Source organism: Pempheris klunzingeri, chromosome 7, assembly GCF_042242105.1.
Source record: "Pempheris klunzingeri isolate RE-2024b chromosome 7, fPemKlu1.hap1, whole genome shotgun sequence".
Lineage (NCBI taxonomy): Eukaryota > Metazoa > Chordata > Actinopteri > Acropomatiformes > Pempheridae > Pempheris > Pempheris klunzingeri.
The window spans coordinates 11441291-11463724 of record NC_092018.1 but is presented as its reverse complement, the minus strand read 5'-3'; the positions used below and the strand labels follow the sequence as shown (position 1 = coordinate 11463724).

Below are 22434 nucleotides of genomic sequence, written 5' to 3'. Positions count from 1 at the left end.
TCTGAAATAGCTTCATATGTGATTAAAATGCAACCTTGCCAGTTAGAAAGAAATGCATTAAAGAAAGACAGTGAAGAAAAGAAAACTTTAGTGCATCATAAAAGAAATGATGAAACTTGAAATAAAGATTTGTCCTCATGAATGAAGCTCAGAACAAAGTCCCTTGCAAAAATATGTACATATCACATAATGTTAGCTGCTCACCACGTTGTTCTTTTATAGTACAGATGACACATTTAGAGTAAAGGTTTGTTTGAGTGGTGGGAGCATATTCAGAAAATGGGTTAAATGTGATAAACACCACTCCCAGCCAGGCCTGCCTGGACATGAGACAAAAAGGGACTGTATGTATTATCCTGTGTGACAAAAGCTAGGCTGCAGTTTACTTAATTTATGGCTTTGACATAAAGCCTGTTTGCCAATCCATAGGTTAACGATGTAAAAACACTCCTTTATTTTAGAATGGAAATTAACACTGCAGTTAATGATGCCTTCCAGTTGAGGATTTTGATGTAACGGATAAAAAATAATTATATTGCTACTGAGAACATGGCAACATCATGTGATCCCTTTGCAAAACAATAGGCCTTTTTGATTTTTTTCCCCCGATCCAACAGTTATTGCAACAACAAACGCTGTACGGTAAATAGTACAGCTGCCAACCGGAACTCAGCTTGGTATGAGAAGACTCCAGGAGACCAAGAACAAAAAGGATCAATTTCCCGTAACTGTGATGTAGCTGTGATATTTGTTGTGTGAGTGTTAGAGAGCAGACAGTACATCTGAGGCACAAGATGTTGACCCTTAAGTGTTTAAGTTGATAAGTCACAGTTATAGGCCTCTGAACAGGGGTGCTACGTTTTAGTGAAAACAGTAAGTTCTGCTTTGATATTGCTCTTTTTTATGTACATCTTCTGAAAAAGGGGGGCCAAACTTTGGCAAGAAGATAGAACAGACCTGACGATAAACACACACAACCTCCACATGTGTCAGACTCAGTCGAATTCAATTTAAAGGTCCCACATTATGCAAAATGCACTTTTTGTGTCTTTTTAACATCAAATTGTGTCCGAGGTGTGCCTACAGACTGCTAAACTATGAGAAAAGACCATCCTCTTTCTTTTTCTCCAGCTCCACCTTTCTGTAAATGAGTGTAAAAACACACAGTTTAGACTTGGCTCCTTTTATGATGTCATAAGGGGATCTGATGATCATGTGACCTCCTTTCAGCCCTTCAGTAAGCTGACTGTCCACTCCCACGGAAAACCTCCTTAGTCCACCTCGCCACCCGCTCTTGTTTTTTCTCATTAACACCACATTCTTGTAACGAAGATGCCTAAGGTGAGAAAAAACCTCACAGATTCCTCTGTAAAACCTTTTTTGTCAAGATTATCACGGCTGTCAGACATTGTGTTTACATCGGCAGGATGCGGCCACTTTTGGGGCTTTGAAATTACTTGTTTCAAAACACAGTAATAAGATTTGAATATATAAATTGTTATTTTATCCTCACTGGGGTGAGAATTAAAACAGTTAAATCACTAAATCTGCTCTCAGACTCTTACAAGATTTCACAGGATTATGGTGACAGGAAAAACCCTGTTGGATTTGTTGTTGGGAGAGTATGTGGAGAGAGTCGGCCAACGGGCTAAAACGCTGTTTAGTGTAGTCTGGCGATATGTGGTCTTGTGTAGGTTGGGAACATTTATATGGCTGTTAAGTCCAATGTGGAATAATAAAGTAGGCCCGGCTAGGCGTGGGTGAAACTGTGTACGGAGAGTCAGTTGTTCCACCCTACTCCAGGCTGAATGGAGTCATGTCTCAACAAGACACAGAGCTTATACAGTTCAAAAGGGAAATTATTTCTCAGATCACACACACACACACTGAATTATTATTAAATTGTTAAGGGATATCTGTGTGGTGTTTTTTCTAATAGCTTTGCAGCCACTTAAGGGGGATTTTTAGGTTCCTGATGATATTTTTTTAATTACTCTATGCATTCTTATAAAACTAACAAATCTTTCTGCTTTTGCTCTCTTGTGTACATAGTGTAAATGTACATATTCATCTGTGGAGGGTCTGATTACCCTCCAAACGACCCCTCCCACCCCTCTCCCACCCACCCACTGTTGTTGACTGGCTGGGCTGGTTACGTAACACCTTTATGTCTCTCGCACGTGGCCACAGCCATAATAGATGGTAACATTTCGACGGATTAAACATTACCGTCGACCCAGTGATCACAACCTCCACACGCACCCCACGTCTTACCTCTGAAGGCGCACATTTAAAGGGGAGGTCAAGGGAAAACTAACAACCCCCCACCCCCACCCCCCACCTTCTCATCAAAATGACAGACTCGTCTGGACGGATTCCTCTGCGTCTCAGCCATAAAAATAATCCACAATGAAAGCAGACCGTGGGGAGGGAACAGGACACTGTGTTTGCTCTTAACCACATCTGTCGGTACACTCAGTCACTGTACTCTGTGTTGTGCGTGTGTCATATTTACTCTTGAGGGGCGACAATGCAGTAAGAGACGGTGTCTTATTTGTAAAGGCTGTCTGAGAAAAAAAAAAAAAAGCATTTATTTCAGAGTAGGCTGCAGCACGTGCTATATTAAAAGCAAACTTTAGGCACAATGGGGAATAAATCTTCCTGTGCATATGCGTAAATGCGTTTTTAATCAGTTTGTTCATATGGCGATTATCACTTAATGGTGTTGGGTGCATTTTCTCCGCCCCCCCTCCCCCTTATATGGTGGCAGCATGCCCTCAACAGATTGACCACTACCCCCTCCTCTCTCCCTTTCTCCCTCCCCTCCCCTCCCCTCCCCTCCATCCCATAGCTGTCATCCAGAGCAGTGCCGAGACGACGGCGGCTCAATCCCTAAACGCCCGGATGAGAGCAGCAGGCGACGTTCAGGGCAACATGGTCGCATGAGTCGGCCGAGTCGAGGGCAACCAGTCGGGGGGGACGACAGCCACTGCTGGAATCTCAGACATTTTCGACGCAACCCACGGAGGACGGTTCTGGGAAAATACAGGCAGGGATAGAGGCGTGGAGGCGGAGAGGAACGGCACATTTCCCCCCTTCGCGGTGTCCTATTTCGTCGGTAAGTACATTTTGTCTGACAAGGAAAAAACAAAACAAAACCCGCTGCCCCTTCGACGGGGGTTTCTGTCTTGTTCAGCCACTTTGCTTTTTGCACGTCTTTGTGGTGAGAAGTCTCCGTGTGCGGGCTGTGTTTAAGGAGGAGCGGGCCTGGTAAGTGGACATATAACATGTCTCTTTTTCTTAAACCTCACAGCCACGCCGTCCCCTGACTTGCGTTCGTGCCGAGCATCGCTTCAAAGTGTTGCATTTCACCACAAGTGGCGACATTTGGTTGTGAGCCTGCTCGCAATAATGTTGCCACTGATCGCACGCAACTCAGTGAGTGAATGGAGCTGCTACACGTGTGTGTGTGTGTGACCACATCCGTCAGAGTATCACAATAGCAGCGGCTCAGATATACTTTCTTAAGGTCTGAACCACGGGGGAAGCTGGAAAAGCCGAGCAAAGGCGAGCGCTCGGCTCAAAGCGCCGCTTTGTACTTTGTTGTGAAACACGCGAGTTCATCTCACTGCGTGGAGCTTTCCGTGCGCCGAGCAGACACTGTTTGCCGACATCTGGGCATGCGCACTGTGCGCCGTCACTACCTCGCCATTGCCCAATAACAATAAGAATTTGGGACAAGCCTGTCCTGAACATCTCAGAGGTCTTTCTTCATCACAACCCACTCAGGCTAAAATGTCCCTGCTGGTGTCTCTACCCCAATTGTGGTCGTGAATTGTCTTATTGTTTGAGAGGAGCAGCCAGACACAAGGAAGTAAACCTGATCTGTTCAGCAGCAGATGTGTATCTGTGCTCGCAAGCCAGACAATTGTTGATTGTATTTATTGGGATATTGGGATTTATTGTGTACAGTTTGTCCTAGCTGCAGAGGCACCACCAGCTCTTGTTAAGGCAAGACTCTTGATTTGTCACCACAATAGATAACTATTTATCAACAAGAAACCTCACAGACACTGGAACATGGTTAGAGTCAGTATAGAGAGCTGGAAAAACAGGAACACCCTGCATAATAAGCAATCAAATGTTTTACTCATGTAAAACTAGAAGTATTGAACTGTAAAATGTTTTTTTTTTTTAAATGCTACTTAAAGTTACTTAAAGTTAAAGTGTGTGTGTTCTAAGCAAAAAGCATTCAAGCGATGTTTTTTTTAATCTCATCTTGATGGTAATGATATATAAATAGATAGATAGATAAAATGTGGTGGAGTAGAGGTGTAAAGTAGCTTAAAATAGAAATATTCAAGTAGAGTACAATCAAGTCACATTTTTTACCAAAGTGAATGTATTTTCCTTTCACTGTTGTAATATAGACTTTACAAAAGTCGCTATAGAGTTGAGTTAAATCACCCTGAAAACAACAAAATAAAAGATAGTTTGCTTCAGTGTTTATTGAATGGCTATTGTTAGAGATTGTGTTGTATTTTCACCTGTTCCTGATATTCTGTCCACTTTTATTTTAAGTAGAATATGCCAAATTCAATCTTCATCTCACTGAAGATATCTTATCCTATAGGCAGCGGAGGGCAATAACTTTCAGGCAGCCAGAATGGGGTTTGTGAGTTAATGATTAATCTGCATATTATGATAAGAAGAAGTGAGAGAGGAAGAATGCTGGGGTCTGCACTACCTCACATATTTTCTTTTTACTTGTTTTTCTCTCTTAAAAGCTTTCCCAAGGCAATGTAACATGACTGCACCTACTCTCCTGAACTGGAAAAAACAAATGCATTGATTGCTGTATCTTGTCCGACCATAAAGGTCAGATATGAAATTGTATTTTGATATGATACGGCGGTTAATAACTTCCCTGTTTTTTACACACCTTAAACGCGAGATTATGAGTGCACAGTCTGGGGCTTCTGTTGACCGGTTTCTGTGATAAAAGCCATGACGCCAGCCTCTCCCTGTCCCATCCCTACATAGTTTAAAAGCATATAATACCCACCTGTCTGTGAGGTGTGCTTGAGTAATAATAAAATGGCACCAGAATGTATTTGCAGCTCTGCACACACCCATGTTTATACCTTTTTAGATTCATATTTGCAGAACTCTTGAAAAGGGATTAATAACAATTGCAGGTTCTTGCACCCACATAGGTTTAATCTACTGGTTTGTATTTAAAGCAGTTTAGCAATTTAGCAAAAAAAAAAAGAGCTGTCTGAGAAACATCTGAGTTCAACTTATGTGTTGAGCCTAAACAACTCTCACTGCAGCGACACTGTCTCATCACGGCTTTGCCAGACAGAACAAACAATTGTCACCGTTGTTGGCCTCCTTTTGACTGAGCCGTAATCACATTTTTCTATCACTATTTTGTGGAATTGAGGTGGGCTCACAGAAACATTAGAGAAAGATTCGATTTATATTTTGACTGTACTTTGACCTGCCCTTTGTGAGCATAATCCTTTGGGGGAAAACACAATCGTGGCAGAGTGATTCACACTAAATTGCCGGAGTCCAGCCACAGCTTAGACCACACCGTCTTTTATACTGGCCCATAAATCCAAATGCTTCACAACAGACACATAGCAGTGCATATTTAAACAGCAGTTAACTCCAGGCTGTTTAGGCCTGTGTTTTAGAAGCTCTGTTTTGAAGCTGGCTTTGAGCTGAGGAGGGGAGGGAAGAGCTGTTTATGTGCGCGGAAAAAGTATGCGTACATTGTGTAATGTTTTCACGTTCAACAAGATGCTGAGAGAGCAGAGTCAGACCAGTTCTCGTGGAGGTGAGCTGTTTGAGTACACATGTGCTGGCAGTTTCTAGGAACTTCCTGCCATCTATGACTCCACCTTTAGTTCCAAGTCACTGTTAAATTCACCTTAGGCCTCTCGCTCTGTGACAAGAATGCCGTCCGTGAGCAGGCACGTCACACCACATTACTTAACAGCCTCCTTCTATGCAAGGTGTACCTTCTTCTCAAAGTCTGTATATGTTGTGCTTTTTCTATTAGGCAAAGATTGGTCTACATTGTGGGAGGCATGATTGCAGAGATTTAGTCAACAGCCAGAGTTTCATAATCAGGGTAATTTGCTGAAACTATTAATTTGTTAATAATCGATACAAATTTTTTTGATTTTAGATTAAATGTTTAACGAAAATGGCAAATATTTGCTGGCAGTGTGAGGATTTGCTGCCTCTTTTTGTTTTTTTGTCTCAGATACAGCTTGAAACATACTGGATCCTTTTAGACCAATGCTGATATCCGTATTTAGGTGGACAAACTAGGTTATGAAGACAGTGTTCCTAAATAACCTCAAATTTCTTTTCAGCATTCTTGCATTACAACGTCTTGTTACATATTAGCTGACATATATGCCAATATGATATATCTGCAATGTGATCGGTCTGTTTTGGGACGTCACCCTTAGCCCTGAGAAGTTGTGATGGGAATTTTCACCAGCTTGTTGACATGTTTGCTTGTGGCTTGGCTCCAGGAATGGCAACGCCAATTAGTCAGTCTGTCAGTCCTCCACTTTGGTCTGGACTGAAATATCTCAACAATTATCATATGGATTAAGAAAGTTTTGCTCATGCTTTCGTGGTCCCCAGAGGATGAATCCTAATTACTTTGATAATCCCCGGATTTTTCCTGTAGCGGACTTGTGTTTGGTCTCATTTGGAGTGCAATAACGTTGATCTTTATGCCACCATGAGGTTGACATTTGTTGAAACGTCTCGACAACAGTAGGCTGAATTGCCATGAAATGCGGTACAAACGTTCTTGTTCCCCTTAGGACGGATTAGAATAACTTCCTGATTCTCTAACTTTCCCTGTAGCACCACCATCAGGTCACATTTTTGTCCAGTACCCTCGTATATGACCAAAACTAATGGCATTCCTATTATCCTCGTGTAGTTTGTGTTTAGCATGTTGACATGCCAAATATACTCAACTTAGACAGGTTGTCATCAAGCTCAATGCACCACTGAGCCTAAGCACAGTCTCACAGAGCTGCTTGCATGGCTGTAGGCATATCTTGTTTAGACTAATTAGACAATTTGTTGATTGATCAATAAATAATTGACAGACCAACCGCTAATGAAAATAGTTAAAGACCCCATACAGCTTAAATGCTGCTTGCACAAAAAGCTGGTAGCACTGATGGATGCATTTTATGGATGGATTTATGCTTCTTATCAAAACAGTCGAAGTATAGCCGGGTGCAAAACACAAAAGACATAAAAAATTTAAAAGTGAATTCACATCTCTCAACAGAAAAAAAGACATGACCTTGATCTTGCGGATCGACATGAGAGGGAATAAATGTATGGAAAATGCACTTGAGTCTGTTTTGGTTTCCATGACGGTAGGGCCCCGTGCAGGCCGGCCCTTCTGCCAGTGGGTGTGTCCGTGTCTCTGTGGGCGGAAGGGCAGTTGGCACCGGGGCTGGCAGTGTCACAGTCAGAGAACAGTCTGTCTCTCTGATCGTCCCACCTCGCCCTCAGAGCACAATCACACTGTTATGTCTGAGCCCTCCTTCGCCATGGCAACATCACATGATAGCACTGAATTAGCTGGAATCTTCATGCCACGCGTGTGTGTTTGTGTGTGTGTGTGTGTGTGTGCGCGCGCTGCATGTCTGTGTGCACTAGCATCGCTTAATCCATGTTATTGCTGAGATCCTTGTTAAGCATGTTATTGATCATGTGGAGCTGATAATGCCTCTCTTTTTTTATGCTAAGAAAGGTCAAAACAAGCACACTGGACAGAAGAGGGCAGGAAAGGTTGGCATGCAAGGGTTGTTGTTGTTAAAGGAAACTGAGAAGAGTGCACATTAAGCAAGCTGCTGGCTGTCGCTGATGGAGAAAGACGCTGAAAACAAATGGTACCAACTTCAGCATAGCTGTTTTTCAGACATCACAGCTCAGTGAGTCTCTTGGTGATTTAATTGTAGCTTTGCTTCAGGGTCAGGGCATCATTAAAGCTTGGGAGAATAATCGAAACCATTTCAGCTCTTCATTAGACAACCACTACTTAAGTTTTAAGTTCTCAGTGTTCATCCAGATCTAAGTTATCTGGACACAAAAATACTTGAGGCTGCATTTATACACTTAAATATTTGTGGTTTGTACACATGTGTATGTATGCAGCTGGTTTCAGGGAACTCCTGTCTTCTGGCAAGCTCACAGCCGATAAAATATTGGCATCCCATAATGCTTGTCTGTCCTCCTATTACCACTGTCATGTAGGCCTGCATTCTTCTTTTACCCAAAAGTGAGCCTTAATAGCTCCATAATACTCAGATATTTTTTTACCGACATGTCCTCACAGAATGAATGTGGTATTTTTTTCTTCATCTTCTTGACAAGTATCAGCATTTACAGTTAGCATTGACTCACTCGTTTAATCACACTGGGGGCCGTAGGCTTCCTGGTACTTTTTTTTTTGTCTTGGTTGCTTTGAAGTGAGAGACCCTCACTTAAATGGGGAAGGTTGACGCACACAAGAAAATCTCTATACTTTTAAGTTATGGCCTCCTTAAAGACAAAAACCTCTAGATTCTGCCCACAAAAAGGAAGCTCATACCAACGTACATGTAAACAATTAGGCATTTATTACCCTAGTTAGCGTCTGAGTGCTTATGCCAGTCGAATCGTTTTCTCTGACCTATTGTGTGTTTTTGGCTGTGTTTGTCCTCTCCACTCGGGCCATGAGAGCTGTTTTGTAGTGTTTCTGGTGGCCTTCTGTAAGCGGCAGGGTCTGTATCAAAGCGTTGTCACACAGAGCGTCTCTTGTTTGGGTGCTGGCCTGGTGTTAACTATGCTAATGACAAGCTTAGAGCTGAACTGTGAGGCATTGTGGTTTTATTTATTGGAAGTAGAATGGACATTACTTTCCTGTTCTTTTCACTCAAGTACATTTGTTCAGGAGCACCTCGAGCTTGCTTGACTTTAATGAATATATTTTTGCCACTAAGGCACGGGGGCAGTTTTGCGGTTTTGGAAAATGTTTAATGGCAAAGTGCTCAAGGAAATACTGGAAGAAACGAGGGGAAAGTTATTCTTGGCATTTGGGATGATCAGTCAGGTCATGTAAATGACACATTGTTATTTTGCACTTTGTGGATACAAATCTATGCCTGTCTTGCCTACAAATTACCTCCAAATGTCCTTTTTTGCTCAGGAAAACTGTGGGTGGGCTGCACAATACAGACAAAAAATACTTCACATTATCTTTAATGACTAAATATTACAGTATGGATTACTTCTCTCCCTTTTTGTTATTTTTGTGAAAATAGAAATAATTGCTTGTCTCTTTTTTTCTCTCTTGAATGATTAAATTCAGCAGTGCGAGAAGCTCTTGCGAAGGAGATGATTTGGAAATGGAGATTTCAGTGTGAACATAAAATTATGTGTACTCTTTCCTCAATTACTGTGCAGACAACCTTATAAACAAGGCGTCTGCTTTTCATTTTCTCTCATGAGAAAGAAGTTTCAGGGCTGTCTTTTGTCTGTGTGTGAAAGTTCCTCTGAGTTTGTAGAAATCATGATGTTTGAACTCGTGTGAGCTCACGTGCCCATTTTAACTGGCTCGCATAGTTTTACTGTGGAGAGTGGTGAAGGTGTGACAGGCCTCAGAGATGAATGATCGACATGTCTGCACTGGTCCACACTGTTGTGTTGATAGTGTTACGGCCTGATTGCGTTTAATTGTACGGATGTGGCAGTGCTCCATGTAAGGATGAGCAGCTGGCTGACTGGTCACTGCACACACTCATGTGACACTGCTATTTCTAGCCAAATCATTCCTCCTCCCTACTGCCTTTAGCAACAAGAGCAAGTGGTGGATATGTGACACCTCCTCGCTGGAAGGTGGGCGCAGTTTGTCAGATGCAGTCCTGTGGTATCTATCCAGAGGCCACCTTGCAGGGTGGAGGACGAGCTACATAGGACAATGGCATGCTCAAATGTAAATGATTCTCAAGATAAGAGTAAAACAAAGGTATGTGTTAACTTGACTCTCAGATAGTTGACACAAATCTGTCATTTGTCATGTACAGTTTGCACATTTTTCAGTTGACAAATGTGCTGTTAGCTGATGCAGATCTGTCATGCCAGTGGACAGATGTCAGGATATCAGGTGACAGTGATTCTGTAGAGTTTGTCTGAATTACTGTTACTCATTTTTGACACTTTAAATGGTTAGTATAGCTACTGTGACTTATCATTTGACAGTTTAGTTGGTTCCCTAGTCAAACAACCCTGAGCTCTCCTGCATGTCCATACTGTAATTGAAGATCTTCACTTGTATGCTTGCCACTTTTGCTTTTGCTATTGATATGTTTTTGGGTTTTTTTTTCTCATTGTGCTGACCAGCGACATTACCTAATTTGATAGACAGGATAAGCTTATCAACAAGCTCATGGTTTGTGGTTTCTGGTAAGGTTATTGTGGTGTTTCTGTGTCACCCCATTGTCTGATAGAATCTACATACGGATTGAGTTGATTAGATGTATGGTTACATAATAGAGAAATGAATCAGTTCAGGTAACGTCTCACCATTTGTATGATCTGTGTCACTGACCAAACTGGGCCATAGCATATTTGAACCAATGTTCTTATTCACCATCTTTGTTTTACTCAATAATTTGTCCAATAGTGTGAAAGTTAAAGCATTAATGTGCAGGATTTTTAAGTAGATTATATGTGTGATTTTGCCTATGTGACTTAATTGTGACTACCAATGTGACTTAATTGTGACTACCAGTGTGACATTTAATTATACAGTGTTGAGGAAATAGTATTGTGATCACATACGATGACTGCACTGAGTCACACTGTTACGCTTTAACAAGCGGAGACTGCCTAATATAGTGTGTATATAAGAACAATTAATCAGAGCATCAGAGCATGGAGTGGAGGATATGATTAGTGGTATAATACAGGTTTCCCTCCTTTTTAATAATAGTGAATTGTATAATTGGTCCTCTTTAGATCTATGATAATCCAAACATAGAAACCAAAAGCATTTTGGAACAGAGCCTGGAAAATGCACCAAAAATACTTCTGTACTACAAGAAACCCTGGGGAGAACACTGCAAGCGGAGTGTGTACAGAATGAACAGGTCCTGTCCTTGAGCATAAATGCTCTTCTAGGGTAACGTCAGGACAATAAACTGTGAGAGACGAGGATTAGATATAGCTGAAAATCTTCAGGGTTCCCTGTACTGAACAGGTGATGACATCTTCATAATGCTTCACACATTCCAGCCCTGCTAAGGCTCTACGGTAAGTGACCACCCCCTGCCCCAGAAATGCTGAGAAGGCTTACCCAGCTTCAGCCTGAACTGTAGTCAACAAACCTGTCAACATAATCTTTACACATAAACACTTCTGTTCGTGGCTTACAAAATATATGATAGGATGCTTTTTTTTTTTTCCTGTTGCCTTTTGGCTGAACTATCATTTTTATACGGAAATTGTGTTATTTTCAAATAGTATGCCGTGAATTTAATTATACCTTGCATAATTAACAGTGTCTTTAATAAGCTGAAGGTGAAAGCTTAAGGAGCATAAAGAGCGTGTCACCATTAGGTGTCATGAGTAATCAAATCATTGTTTGTCAGTTTGTAATTATTACTATGTGGACAAATATGCAGCTTCATTATTATTTGAATGTTATTTAGTAATTTACTATTTCAAGTCCTCAGCAACAAATAAGTGCATGATTTTATCTGTTTCAATTAAAGTAGAAACGAGGCTTGTTCTTTTTAAAGCAATTAAAGCAAATTAAAATTAAAAAATTAAAGCAATTTAAATCACATTCAAAATATTTGTTAGAAAAAATGTAGTTTGATAGTTTCCTCAAATCACATCAAAATGTCTTATTTGTTTGCTTGTTTATCTTGTTTGTTTTACTGCAGCTTTATCTTGCTTCTCATTATGCTCTGATGTGTGGCAGCGACGAGACAAATTGAAACTTGGAGTGGAGGGGGATGCATCTAGCTGGAGATAAAGTGATTTCTTCATACTCCATTCTGCTATAATTGAACTATGTTTAATGGAGAAGCAACGAGTGGGTCCTTATAAAGTCATGTCAGGGAAAAAATGAAATGTACAAGTGTATATAAATGGTGGATTACTTCAATAGAGGTGGCTGTATATCCCAGCAAGATTTTCCTGAATGCGACTGCAGCCTACAGCTTGCAGGAGGGTGGAGTAAGATAAACTGAAAGAGACAGCAGTAACCTCTTGCTGTTGCAATTGCAGTACATGAAGTGTTTAGGCTCTAAATGGCATTTATAGCAATAGAAATACGTTTAAAATTGTTGTGGCAGAAATCCGAGGGGATCCGAGCTTCATTGTGCCCCCTCCTGGTGGGGTAAGATGGTGTTCTTAAGCGATGGGTGGAACAGTCACAAGGAAATGATTTATCCCGACAGGATTAGAGGTGACCCAGGCAAACCCACCCTCCTCCCCATCTACCCTCCATCACCGGAACATCAGCAGACCACTTGTCACAATGAGTTTCCTTCAGCATCAGGCATGCTGCGACAGCACTCAGACACAAAGAAAGTAGCACATGCCACACACAGCCTCAAACGACGCTGTCCCCAAAATATCTCTCCTTGGAGTCAGTACAACAGCCGCATTAAAGCATTTTGTTTAATAGTCTGGAGTGGTGGGGTTTTGCAGGCAAGCTTATCAGCTGATGGACAGAACTAGAGTAATACCATAGACATTATTTTCAAAGTTCCTTTGTTTGTTTGATTACATCACAGTTTTTGAGTACGGGAGAACAAAACCCTCCAGATTTAATTTGATATGTATTGTGAACTAGTTGTAACCTGATTTGCAAACTTGCCACACATGCAAAAAAGTACACCATGTGCTGTAAGTGTGCGACACAATGTGTAAACACATGATAGATAACACTGGTCAGAAAGTGTGTGCTATGTAATTTTAAGATTAGCTCATTCATCCTTCAGAAGTAGTAGTAGCAGATGAAGCTGCATGGATCCAACAACAGCAACATTTTTACTCCGACAGTCCTGGATTCAGGATTGTAATTCTGCTGCTGCACAAATTTGTTCACTGTCGGGTACCTGCCTGTGGACTGCTCAGTTTCCCTCCCAGAAGAATGATGAAGATAGAAACTGAGTTTCTGTAGTTCAGAAATCTTACAGCTAGAATGGACACAATATCCCCAGTCTTGAAAAATCTACTTGATGTGGTTCCCTGTGCAAAAAAAAAAAAGTTGTACAAACACTGTATGGACATAGCAGACATATCTACCTCAGTGGGAATACAACATACAGTTAATCTCCCATGGTGAAGACGTGCTGTGCTGAATTCCCAGCACAGTTTATTCTCCACAGTAATGTTTGCAAACCTGACCAGCTTTATTTCCCTCCATTTTGCTTGATATTGTAAGAGTGCAACAGAAATTGTTGTTAATTCTACAGTAACAGATGGCCACGTGTCAAAGTTGCAGGATAGTTACTAAAACACTACCTTTACTGTAGTGAGGATAAACTAGTATGAAATGAACAAAATTAAGATCAAAATCAGGAAATCTGGTCTCAAATTCAGTGCTGACATTTTTTCCTTTCTGATAATTGGTGATAATAAGGATTGACTTTCAATACTAAGCCCTAGTTGTTGTTTTTTTTAGGTTGTTTTTTTTCTATCAATTGCAAAACGTAAAAATAAATGTCTCCCTTGCGAGACCCCTTGATGCGATTAAGGTCAACTGCTGAAGTTGTCATGTGAAATTCCCCTCCCTGTTGTGACCGCTCTAAGTGCCATTCCTGAAACTCATTCTGCGGCCTATCGGCCACAGCTAATGCTAGCAGCACGTTTTTGAGCATTACTCTTAGTTTTCACCTAGAATAACAGCGCCGGGGTAATCCGCTGACTCACTGACTCGCAGGCCTAATCCGTCCGGCCTCGTGTCTTTTCTTCCGCTGTGTACACTGAGGTTAAAGGTGGGGTTGTGTGTGCGTACGTATGTGTCTGTGCCGAGGCCTGGCATTCCTGTAAAGTGGTGGCAGAGCAAAGGACCCCATGTTCCCCCACCGCCGCCACGTCTCCCACTACGTGCGCACAGCAGCAGGTCTAATCAAAGCGCTCCATAATACTGTTAGCTGGGTCATGTGCTGGAAGCCAGGATTAAGAGCAGGAGGGCATAGGCCACTAGATCCAGCTTAGGAGAGCGCGCTCTCCCCCTCCTGCTCTCTCACTCTCTCTCTTTCTCCTTCCATACTCATCTTTTAACCTTACGTGGGGGCACGTAGATACGAGATCACAAATGTTTGTTATATTGTAGTTGCATATAGAGTTGAGGAGTTGAGTGAGAGGAATCTCACTTAATAATGTGACAGTCATATCCACACCAATGCTGATACTTTAAACTCTGTTAATGAGTCTAATTGTGTCCGTCCTCAACCTTTTACCTCCTACTGCTCCACATGCAGGATACTACCAATATATCGAGCTTTCCTCGGCTGATAATCAGTCACCGAAAAACTACATGAATATGAATAATGTCCATCGATGTCCATCAAAGGGGGATAAATAATTTTTTGTAAGCTATTACAAAATCTCCTCTTTGGAGAACAGTTTTGTTTAGATTGCATTGGCCAGTCAGCATCGTGGTGTGTATGAAAGGCCAAAACAGATGACAAGATGCTTTTATCCCCATTACTGTGGATGCAGCCTAAAACAACATTAATCATGTTGGTACCTCACTTTCCTCTGAGTCTCTCGCTCTTTTTTTGTGCTGCGTTTTTCACCAGTCACTAATGCCGGCACCCACTTTGCCCCAGTAACACAATTTTAATACCACAGAGCATGCCAACAGTAGATTATCAGTCTCAGCAGTCGAGAAAGAGGTAGGTAGGTTGGAGGTCCTGGCAGTGCTTTGCGAGTACAGAGCCAGGTCAACATTTCTCCATTTCCACACAGAAGATGAAGAGAGATCGAGAGGGGTAAGCGGAGGAGGAAAGAAGAGGAGGAAGGACACGGTTGAAGGGGACACGCTTTGCTATTGGGCACCTATGCTGATTCGTGGAAGAGAACTGGAACTGTCCGGCTAAAGCTGATTCTGGGAGGGGGTTGAGAGTGGAGAGGAAAACAGAGAGAGGGTCAAGGGTAAGATGACTCCCACACTCAGAAACATGGAGACAGAAGGCAGAAAGGGCAGAAAGCCGGGCTCCAGCCTCAAAAAGCCACAATTGTTGGTAGGTACCAAGCCTAATTGTGTCGGTAGTCCTGTGATGTGAAGGTTAGCCAACAGCACCGGCCCTCTTGCTGTTAGTAATAAAGTAGTTGGCTCTATATTCATCTTTCAGGCACAGTTTGATTGGTCAATTAGGATCCCTGTTGTGAGCTGGTTTATTCTAGGAGATGACTAATAGTTTCTGCCAGCCTAAAAGCTTACATCCTTTGTGTTGCTGCTATTTTAGCCTTAGTGGTTTTAATGCATTGTGTGTGTGTGTGTGTATGCACGCATGCTCTCAGCTGGACATTTCTGGAGAATGATTTCAAATCCCAGATTTATTAACTAAGAATGGAGACTTTTTGTTGAAATCCTAAGGATGAATGTCTTTAAATGTTCAATCAAATAATATCGGCGTATGTTTCAGGATTCATGTTGTATCTCTGTAGATTAGTGTCCTTCTATGACCCTTTTTAGAAACCAACACAAACAAGGACAGTAGACTGTGTCTGTCTCAGTTACTTAAAACAGTTGTACAGACACTCTGATAGGGAGGAGTCGCTTCAGTCACTTTGCCATTTCGGGGTGAGGGAGTCAAACCCGTGCACAGTCTCCACTGAAACCAGAGAGAGCTGACCTTAAAAGAGTATTTAAACATAAGGCTTACCCAACACTGAAAGCCAGAGGGGAGCTCGATTGTTTGCTGTTGTAACGCGGCCTGCTTTAGTGTTGCTACAGGCTCAGATACTTCAGTCTATGGCATTTGAGACTGACATTGGCACTGAAGACGACTGAGTGGCTTTCACGTCATAGACAGTGAACACTAATGTGACAGAGGTCTCATCAGGTAGCGATAAAATATTGTAAGTATTCAGTGGTAAATATTAGCATGCTAGGAATGTAACAATATGTAAAGCGGAAGTGTGTGGATTTTGAACATCAAAGTCTCTTTAAAGATGCAGAAGTACTGCTGCGTATGTGAAAAGTTGTATGAAGCTTGTAGAGGGAGCCACACAAGTCTGACAGTGTTATAGGAGTGTAAAGTACTCTTAAGTAGGAAGGTTCTGCAGTAGAAATCCACCTTATAGAGCCCTGAGAGATTGTCAGTGCTTAAACTGATGCACATAGTTAACTCCGAGTGACAAGTGGCTGCTTAACTTTATTGTTGTTTATTATTGTTTATTTATTTGGATCCCCATTAGCTGCCACTGTGGCTGCAGCTACTCTTTCTGGAAAACAAGCCGAAGGTGGTGAGAGAGTGCCAATGACACAAAATCCATTCATCAGTCTATTTAATCAACAGTGTGTTTCCAGTAGAATCAGATGTTTATTTTTATTGTCCATAAAAGCAGTATCTTTTCATAAATGCTTACGATATTTTAATCCAGTTTTAATCCAAACATATATCCACAAAAAAAAACTTGTGACACCAAAATTACATTTGAAACTAATACAGACACCAAATGCTGTCAGTTCTTGTGTCAAAGCGAAATAAACGGTGAAGGGATAATAAATATGGATAAAGCACGATGTTAAGAGGCGATTGTCTCCAAGGAGGGATTGTGGTCTGAGATGTTTCTCTGCTGCCCTGGGACTTAAGTGATGTTGAGGAGACAGCAGGATGATGATCCCCCATCTCCTCCAGGGCAAATCAGCCAAAGAAGTCTAGTGAAAGCTATTGATTTAGCTGCAGCCCCACATTCATTTTTGACAGACTGCCTGTGTGCCTGTAATGGCCGTCAGAAGCAATCTGAAGGATTACCAGAGTTACTTGCTTCTTGACAACCTGATTTAGTGCTGCAATGCAGACCCACAGCGGTGGAGAGAAAATAGAATGAGTTTGAGGATTTATGGAAATGTGTGAGGGGCCTTTGAAGATGGTGTTGAAAACGACATGCTCTTTGCAGCCATGCGCGCTGTTGTTGTCATTCTTAAGCGACCCCCCTCCTGCCCGTGGAGGCTGACTGATCTCAACACTGCACAGTGTGTGTGTACGTGTGTGTTTTGGTTCTAGGAGACAGCGCCTCCCCGCTGCGAAGCACAGAGTCGGAGGCAGCAGGTGCAGCTGACGCAGATAGGCTTTTTAGCAGGCAGGGCCAGTTGGGGGACAGAAAGGGAGAGTGAGTGAGAGACGATAGAGGAGAAACCACAAGAATTCAAACAAACACAAGATCAGACCACTGAACAGTACTGGACAAATGAATTTCTCGCCCCCACTCTAGTCCTTGCACAGTATGTGAGAACGAAGAGAACAGGACCTGAACTGTCCAGTGGCACCAGACATTGCCTTAGCTTCATGGGTGTACGTGAGTAATGAGCGTTTTGAAGTATGTGCTTAAAACAGTGCAAAGATTGTGGAGGTCAGACAAGAAACAGGATTTGTGTGAGGCAGGTAGTTAGTGGTTGAGCCAGTTTCCAAAGTTTGAAAAACGTAACCATTTAAAAAGCCCAGAGAAATGTGCTGCAATCCTAGTTTAGAACAAAACCTTTCCAGGAAGCTTCAACTCATGCTTTATCTCTCTTAGACTATTTCACTAGAAAGGCCTGTTAATATCTCTCAGGTAGTTTTTGTCATGCCTCTGGTAGGATTATCAGTGAGTGTTGGTGAACTGCTGAAAAGACTCTGGCTTTGCTTTGTATTTTGCCACTGATGAGCCGGCAGTGACTCTGGTCCTCATTGTGTCGACAAGAGCCCCCGTCTCTGCCAGCTGAAACCAAGTCACATAGAGACATACTGTTCAGCATGTCTTTTGAAAGGGACAATTGTGGCCGAGCAAGCGATGGGTGATGGATCGTAGCCAAATAACAGCGTTGAGATAATGTGTGTTCTTGTGTGATGGGCTTCTGTGTTACCAAGTAAAATGGCCCAAACTGGCCGAGCTCATTTCATCACGCTGAATACTTGCAGTATCAAGCATCATAGATGATTGTGTAACCCAGAGCTCATTCCTACAGTCTATCGCACTGTTGCTTTCCCTCCGAACACGTCTTATCAGCGTATAGGAGCCAAAATGCCCATATTTTATTGATCTATCTGCGACATGTATTGTGCTGTGACCAGAGTAACTGAGGGAATGCTAGGGCGCCGAATGCCCTTGATTCGTCTGCATGCTTTTCACCGGCTGCAAAACGCATCCTCACACAGGCTCACCGCCTCTCCCTCGCGTCTCCCCCTAGTTGGTTATCCTCCTCCGCAGTCATTGGCTGCCTCCTCTCCATCTGTCCATCCTTTCTGCACACAGACAGCCAGTCAGCCGTACACCCTGGCTTCTCCGACATTCGTCATTGGCTGGTGTGTGCTGTGAATGCGGATACTTTCCTTTAAGAGGCAGTCTAGACTCAGCTGGCTGTGCGCTGCTCTCTCTCTCTGTCTCTGTCTCTCTCGTTAGCTCGCTACCTCCTGCAACACCACCACAACCTGCTGATTTCTCACTAAGCCTCTCCTGCTCCTTCCTTTCACTCCTCCTCTCCTCCTGTCATCAGTTGTTCTCCACTCTCTTCTTCATAATTTTATTTCCCGTCAATCACATGCTCACCCCCATTTTAATCCTGGTCCTTTTTTTTCCCTCTCGTTTTTTTCAGCCCACCGTTTCTCTGTGCCTGTGTTTCTCCCCAATACAGTCATTCTGTCATTGACATTCATTCATGTCCACCACTTTCTCACCTTCCACTGATTGAGGAGACACAAAGGTGAGTGGAGTTGATTTCCAGGGTTTCAGGTCTGCCTACGTGCCTGCCTGTGTGTCTCTGTGTTTTTCTTTTTGTGTTAACCATATCTCTTGTTGTTTTTTGTTGTAACTTCATAAGCCATCCGGCAGATTTAAGCATCCTGTGTCCTTGGAGGCACTGACTGCAGTTGCGTATGCTTCAGGTGTAACAATTAGCCAGAACTGGTAGGATGCTGCTGTGAGTCATCATGACGCTGCATGTATGTTCTTGCTCTGGTCCTTTCAGCATGTGCCTTGAGAGGAAGGGTTAGTTGATGAGGGATGGGGGGCGGGGGGCGTGAATCAGTGCGTGGATAGTGCAGCCGCGTGTCAATGCAGACTGTAGCTCGTGACACAGTGTTTTGCACCAGCTGTGGCTGTGGTGCAGTGGCATCTCGGGCAGATTAATGAGCATTGCACAGCAACGGCGCCAAACAATTAGAGAAATTATCACAGCAAGTAGTTTGCACACAGGCTTGTCTTCAGTCACAGTACACAGCATATGTTTTCAGAGGTCAGTGCTGTAACAGGTGAAATGCTCAGCTCAGGTTGTGATGTAGCTGAATAGTTGAAATTATCTTCAGTTAGCTGTTAAAAATATTAATATTCTCTGAGTACGTTTTGCTTTTTAAAAGCTTGAAATCGTCCTGTGGACATCTACAATTACATACTTGAGCACAGACAACACAAAGACCTAGTTTTTTTAGTCTTGTTTCCCCATGTTGTGCTTTTGTGTCAGTGTCCTCATTATGCGTACTGTTTGCCAGCCGACAACCACAGGAGGAAAATGTGTCTGCCAGAAATAATCCTCAAGAGCATGTTCCCTCACAGTGTGTCACTTTCAAGTGTTTTTATTTAGCGTAGCTTTTGTAGATAGGATGGCAGTTTGTTTCAAGCCAAGTAACTGGTGATGGTAAATGGACTGCACATACAGTATATTTTGCTTTTCTACCTTAGCAGACAAAGCACCTTAAAATATGCCCTTCTCTCTCTCTCTCACACTCACACACACACACACACACACACCACTGACATGCGAAGCACTGGCCGGGCCATTGGGAGCAATTTGGGGGTCAGTGCTCAAATATACTTCGACATGTGGACGGGAGGAGCTGGGGAATGACTTGTCAACTAACAGTGTACGACCTGCTCTACCTCCTGAGCCACAACAGCCACTCGCAGATAGAAAATCTCACAAAGCTGATTTCCGTAAGAAATGGTGAAAGTAATGGGATATGAATTCAAAAAAGCCACTAAAGGCAGCATCTGCTTCTAAAATGGAAAGCTATAAAGACTAATAGATAATAAAATAATAAATAAGTTACCAATGTCCCATCGTCTGGATTCCCAGTTGATGTAGTAGCATTTCGTCGTGAAGGATGGAGTTTGCAAAAGTGGTAACTAAAGTATTTCTGATGCAACAAATTTAATTGGAGGACATTTTAACAACACCAGAACACTATCATAATAAATTGTCAATATAAACACTGTTAATCCAAGGTATCCACACTAAAATATTTCTATATATACTTCATACATAAAGTAAAATCATGGATGTGTCTTTGTGTCATGAATAATATCAACAGCAATCACCTCGGACAGCTCCCGCATCCCAGGTGGTCTCAGGATCAGCACCTTGGACAGCAGCCGTTTACACATTTCGTGCAGAAATGATGCACCTGAGCAGAATATGGAAGCACTGTGTTGCACAGTGTAGGCCAATCAGTTGCTTGCCTCACACCTTTATCAAAGCTGAACTTTATCTTAGTTTGGTTAAGTTCTTAATGCAATAGTCTCGTTGTGATCCTGAAGCCTCCAGACAGTCAAGTGGGTCCACTGACTTTAGGAATGGGCACAAGGCTCTCCAACAGCTTCAAGCAGACCCATTATCAGTATGTTAAGTCCATAGTGGTCATTTAAGTAAACTATGGTTGTGATAGCAGCTGGCATGTAGTATTTCCATGTATGCATGTATTTCCTATGCATTTCCTAACCAAGACATACTTTGTCCCCCTGTAAGTTGTCTCAACCGTGTCTCCTAAATTGTTTGTTTGAGCAGACCAGTCACATCTTCCCCTTGCCCCATTGCTTCTGGTTTCTCAAATTAAATTCAACCATTTCATCTTCTGCTTTTTTCCCCCGCATCCCGATAACTAGCAAAAAAAGCAGCATTATCATGTAGTGCATTCCTACCCAGGTACCAAGAAGCAGTCGATCACTGCTACCAACTCTGTTTTCCTATACACAACTCTTACTGAGAGGTTTTTTCCAAGTGATTTGTTTTTGGTTGCATCATTCCTGAAAGTTAATGACAGAAAATAAACTTTTTTTTTTTTGTGGGGGCAAAAAAGAGAGAAGTTAACCTTCACACAGGTTGTGTAACATATTATGAAACTCCTTTTGAAATGTATTTTACACTATTTATTCATGAAGCTTTTATAATGTTTTTCTTTCAAATGAAGTTTCAAGGTCCCAATGAGTCATTCGTTGGACCAGTGAAAAGACAGTCTCACAACTTGTAGCCTGAACCGTTGAGGGTTCCTCTAACTTACTGAATATCATACGGCCAGTCTATCTGCAAGAAATCCATTTCATATGAGCTCTGTTTAACTTGCATCACGCGCATGAATCTGAAACAGAATCTCGTGCACATACTGTGTTCCGTGAATGGGTGCTGTGTGTACAGATCAATGTATGTAGCAAGTCATGGCAGGATTGTTGACTTACCATTCAAGGACATAAGGTCCTATACCCCTTCATCTGTGAGAATGTATAAACATTCGCAGGCTGAGGTTTCCATGTTCATGCTGTGCAGTAGACAATTTGATGTGTTTCAAATCTTACAGCTAACACGGCAGATGTTGAGAGTTGCAAACAGGTTTTTGTTTTGGATGTGTGGTGTATTGTTGACCACAGTCTCTAACCTTTCTTCCAGCTTGGATATGATTGCGGTCTGCTTGTGTCTATATTTGGCAGTCTGTGTAATGTCCATAGGTTGGTGGTGGTGACTGGTCTGCACATGACAGGGATGTCCAAGTAAAAGCTAAAGTACTTGCTTTGTCTGTGCAGTCACCACGTTTGTGGGAGGTGCTGCTACTACACGAGAGAGCAGGGTTCAAGTTCATTATTTATGTTCGATGTTGTGATATGAACAAGAAAATGATTTCGTGTAGAATAGAAAGCATTTATTGTCATTGTACTGGGTACAATGAGATTGTATCTAGTGTATTATGTGGTCTGTGCTCTGTACATAAAGTCTGCTAAATAGATTTCAAGGGTAAGAAGTTCTGGGTTTGAACCAAACCAGGATTAACAAGGAGGATTTACATTTATGTTTAGCTGTCAGGGTTTCCTGCCTCCCCAAAGACATGGATATAAAAGGAAAAGTTGGATCTTTGGAAGTGTTTGCCCAGAGTTAGACAAGAGAGTAGATGCCATTCTCATGTC

The 22434-nt window shown here is 42.3% G+C and overlaps 2 protein-coding genes across 3 annotated transcripts in view; one reads left to right on the top strand and one right to left on the bottom strand.

The window, feature by feature from the left end:
• areg (amphiregulin) overlaps positions 1 to 20995 on the bottom strand; it is a 57256-nt gene extending 36261 nt beyond the window's left edge. Inside the window, exon 1 of the mRNA XM_070833629.1 lies at positions 20992 to 20995. The gene's annotated coding sequence lies outside the window, so the exon portion shown is untranslated. The remainder of the gene's footprint in view (positions 1 to 20991) is intronic.
• The window catches only part of slc20a2 (solute carrier family 20 member 2), a 42049-nt gene continuing 22593 nt past the window's right edge, over positions 2979 to 22434 (top strand). For both annotated transcript variants that reach the window (XM_070833625.1, XM_070833624.1), the window contains exon 1: positions 2979 to 3118. The gene's annotated coding sequence lies outside the window, so the exon portion shown is untranslated. The remainder of the gene's footprint in view (positions 3119 to 22434) is intronic.